Source organism: Siphateles boraxobius, unplaced genomic scaffold (assembly GCF_051911475.1).
Source record: "Siphateles boraxobius isolate OS27281-9 unplaced genomic scaffold, OSU_SipBor_1 12, whole genome shotgun sequence".
In the NCBI taxonomy this organism is placed as follows: Eukaryota; Metazoa; Chordata; class Actinopteri; order Cypriniformes; family Leuciscidae; genus Siphateles; species Siphateles boraxobius.
Window position 1 is genome coordinate 22,472,553 of NW_027508722.1, and position 5,004 is coordinate 22,477,556.

Consider the following 5,004-nt stretch of genomic DNA (forward strand, 5'->3'; position numbering starts at 1 on the left):
AGTTTACTGATATTTGATTGGACGATTCCTAGGGACTCTGTGTTTCTCTGTTGTTCTGTCAACACAATGTCCTTGTGAAATGATTCAGTAAGCCCATCAGCTTACTGCTGATCAGGATTTGTGTCAATTTTGAGGAAAGGGTTTGTCATGATGATTCTGAAAAAGTAAAGCAACTTGGTAAATATCACCAAACATTCATGTTTTTTCTGCCATAAAGGCAGGGTTTCTAGTCAAACATTTGTCCTGTTTGATTTGCTGTAGGCTAATAATGGAAAAATAGTATGACAAAAAATTGAAGTCAATGGGAAATATCTAGATAAATAGATAAATATCTTATTTTGTGTTCAGCAGAATAAAGAAATTCATACAGGTTTGTAACAACTTGAGGGTGAGTAAAGAATTTAGAATTTCATACAGAATTTTCATTTTTGGGTGAACTGTCCCTTTAAGTTACAGTTAGTTCACTGAGTATTTCCTTTAATGTTGCGCTGACATCTAGCGGCGGAGATGCAGTATAACACAAAAGAAAAAAATGCAGTTGCAGAAACCGATGCAATTCAGTCAGCCCGCAGCATCCTTGAGCGCAAGTGTCAGGAGCAGGTGGTTACCGACATAAAGTGAGTAGGCTATTCGGCTGATCTGAAATTTTCCAAGGCAACATAGGCCTACCCCCATGTAGAATAAAACTTTTATTTATACCCTATAACTAAAAGACAGGAATCTCATTTGCATCTATCATTTTACATTTTTGTGAATCACAATTTTTTGTGATTGAAACAAACAAAGAGCAGTAACCGTTTATTTGCGTTTATAATAAGATAAACTTACCTTGTCTGTGCACAGATGGTTATAATTTTGGTAGCCTACCTCTGCATGTTTTAAAGTGATGTGAGCTGTTTATGAAAAAGTACAGTAAGGGGTGGGTTTAGGGTGTGGTTCTGAAAACATCCGAGAACTGAAGCTATATTTGTTTAGAAACACTTTATTATAAAATCTATTCAACATGAGTTAAGTGACATGCTGTCCATTACCCCAGAAAATAATTAGTACATTTCTAAAACTTAACTAAAACTAAACTAAAACTAAATTTGTAAAACGTTTACAAAAAAAACTAAAATGTGTTGAAGAAGGAATGCACTTTTAAAAGAAGTCATATATGTGAGTGTGTCTATTTTAAAATATAGCCTAACCACATTTAAATAGGCCTATATCTTACATCTATTTTTTATTATTTTTTATTTTTCAAAATAATATCTACATTCTTTCTCTGCTGTTTCTAACTAAACCACATAGTAATTACAAAGATCCACATTTTCATATGAATGCTGTTTAGCAGAAAGTGTTTTACAGGAAGCAGATCATAAAGTTGTGACGCTTCTTTGTCAATTGTCATGTAGAATCTGGGCCGTTCACAGACATTTCGAAGGGCACTAATGGTATAATAATTATAATAATAGAATAATTAGAAAATAAAAATACTATTTTTATTTTACAGAAAAAAACAGTGCTCTTAACATGCAGGCAGCCTATATAACTCATTAGAAAGGTCTAAGGATTTATTATAAAATATGATATTATGATAAAAATCTGACAATAATTTATTAATTTTTGTCAGGAGGTATGCAAAATCAAAAACAGAGTCCATGTCTTCAATATGAAATATGAGCCTATTATGCATCCACTGTGGAAAAAAACCTCCTACACTGGAGAAAAATATATGGATTATCAAAATTTCTTTATACAGAGAAGTATTATTTTATGTATTTTTACCCAAAATAGCATGGAGTGAGCATTATTGAACACTATAAACACACTTAGTCTGTTTCATTCATACTGGAAGCCGGAGTGCGCCCTGGCACATGAAACTCCAAATATGCCTCACAGAAGTAAAATAACTTATGATGTTCCAGGAAAACTCTAATATGGACAAAGGCATTCAGCTATGAGCTATCACTTTATCTGTATAAAAAGAAGATAGAAATGCTTTGACTGATTAAACATGAAGACAATAAACACACAACTTCAAGCCGTCTCGGGTACTTTCATAATGATAAAGTATATTTGTAATGCAATGCTAATTGACATAGCCTTTATCACTGTATAGAATACTATAAAATAATATATTGTCTGCCTTATGCTATGATAATAAGCCACATCAGCTTATTTCAAGCACTCAACTGACATTTTGAAGTTAGTTTGGAGTAAAAACATTTTATTGGATGTTGTCTTTTTTGGACATTGGAGTTTATAAATTTTTTCTTTTATAATGCTGGAGTTGATGAGTGTGTTAATTGCTGACAGTTAGAATATACAGCTTTTACTGTATACAAATCATTATGTCTTAATTCCCCATAAAGTATGCAACCCCAACATGCATGCATGTATGTGTGTGTGTATGTGCTCTTGTACAGCCTATTATGGTTTATGAGGATACAAATTTGTTTAATCACATCGGTATTACAATGTAAATATGAGGACACTTCCTGCTTATCATTACACCTATGGAGAGTCCCCGTAAACCACATATACTGTGTGTGGTTCATGTGCACTTTATGGGAGCAAAATGTCCCCACAAATATGGTATAATCCAAAATCCTTGTCACTGTGGCGACATTTTTGATCCCCATGAGGAAAACAGCTTATAAATCATACTAAGTGCAGTTTCTTGAAAGTGTAAAAATGCAGAAAGTTTTCTGCGATATAGTTATAGTTATAGTTTGAATATAGTTTGTACAGTATAAAAGACAATATTTCTTAATTATTATTATATTTTCTATTTAAACATGTCTATGTGTTTTTGTATTTTTTAAAGTTAGTTATTTGATAAGATTGCAAAACCAATGAGAGAAGTCTTCTAATTAACTAAAATACACAGTGAAGTCAATAAGTATTTTATTGCTTGCACAAATTTTAGCATACACACATTATGTACATAGTTATATCCAGACAAATTAAAATCACATTTACATTGGAAAAAAATTGTGTTTTATTTCCAAATGCTCTTAATCACATTTCAAAAGAATTTTTAATTTAATAATAGACAGAAAGATAATAAATATATTACAAAGAAGTGAGTATAATTAGTGAGATACTTCTATCTATTTATTTTCAAAACTACAAGACAGATTTTTCTGTAACATCTGAGCTGCTATATAATTTCTGTTAATGGATATATAAGATCAGAGCCTGATCTGAGGCTCATTTTGTTCCGCACTAGATAAGTTGTGATGCCTCAAGAACCTTTTTGGTGTCTTCTGTCATCTCATTCAGTCCCTTGTTGAGCAGGTGGTGCGCAGTGGTGATAGCCGTCCCTCCCGCCGGTAGAGCTCCTAATGGCAGCAGAGCCATTATGGTCCCCATGCAGCGTCTTGGCTATAGCAATGACTGGTGTAGACAGCATATCTTTGAGAATATCATCAGTGACTCCATCTTTGAAGCGTGATGTCATAGCAGATTTCAGATGCTCCACAGATTTGTTCACTCGTTCTGATAGCACTTCTAGGGCTTGATTTGATAAGCCGTAGCTGGTGAAGACTTGTTTAAAGAAATTCTTCATGATGCCAAAATCACAGGCCACTGACAACCCCGGGAGGGGAGGCATTGCCCCGATCCCGGCCGCAAAGGCATTCAGCCAAATAATTTTCTTGAACTACGCTTTCTTCTTCGCCAGGGCTTCTAGAGAATAAACGGGCAGAGACTGAATGAGAGCAAAACTTTTGGTCTCAGGAAGTTCATCCTCGAGGGTCTTGATCAGCTTCTCAAAGTTATATTTTTCCAATTAAAATGAAGATACTAGGATGTTTTGGTTCTTCCTACTTTCAGGAGGTTCGACTTACAATCCTCTCGGATGTTACTGAGCAACATCTGCTCATCAAAGGTTCTTTTGTGTGATTCAGCACGAACGCCGTTGTCAATATTAGTGCAAATGAATAAAATAGCTTCTTGCTCTTCTGGATTGCTGTGGCCAGCTCTATGTCGTTCTCCTTAAACCTTTCAGAGGTCACTATGAGAAAGAAGTCATACGTGTTGAACTTAACATCTTTCAGGTACTTCTTCGCTCTAAATTTTGGACTACCAATTCCAGGCAGATCCCAGATTTTCACGTTTGGCATGAAGGGATGTGGGTACATGTTTGGCTTCATAGTTGTCTCAGTTGTTCCTGTGGGAGCTGCTCTCCCATCATCAATAGCAAGTCCTCTCAGGGCACTGACACAGGAAGTCTTTCCTGCCCCTGTCATCCCGGTTACAGCGATGTTAAGAGTAACATTCTCCAACTCCTTCAGTTTACTTTTCAGTTTTTGTTTTTTCTGCAGGTGGAGAGTCGATTAATTTCTGTATTTCTGAGCCAATAGAGTCCGAATCTTCTTCTTCTTTGTTTGCTGTGACGTCAGACAATATTTCTACATACTCTCTAGAAACCACATACACATTTTGAACCTTTTCCTCAGGTTCATCAAAACATTCAGGTTGTATATATTTCTCCACTTTTTCAATTTTTTTTGGACTGATTGTTGGACAGCTAGTACTTGGGGAATGAACTCTTTTTTCTTCACCGGCGTCGGTGTATGAATGAGTGAGTGAATGGGTGAATGTGAGGCAACATGTAAAGCGCTTTGGTGGCCAATTGGGTCTGTGAAAGCGCTATATAAATGCAGTCCATTTACCATTTAGTCTCTTCTTTGGTCAATGTTTGTGATGTATTTGATGTTGATCCAGATAACTGGCTGGAGCGATCATCGTCATTATAGGGATTTACCACATCTGACATGGTAGCTCTATAAAGTAATAATTAATTAATGAAATAATATTTGATTAATAATAAATTAGTAGTGTTAAGTACAATGCCTTATGATGTTATGGTGTTACAAAATTAACAATTAATCGTGAATATATCCAGTCTCTGGAATTGTGGAAATCAATTGGAAATGACAGATGAACCCACCGTCGGGAGTCCAGAATTTTCTGCTTAGCCTCTGGAAACTTCAGTATCGTCCACTGCAACAT

The 5,004-nt window shown here is 35.3% G+C and overlaps 1 pseudogene; it reads right to left on the reverse strand.

Moving 5' to 3' along the window:
* Positions 1–3,069: 3,069 nt before the first annotated feature.
* On the reverse strand, positions 3,070–5,004 carry LOC143714059 (interferon-gamma-inducible GTPase 10-like; annotated as a pseudogene).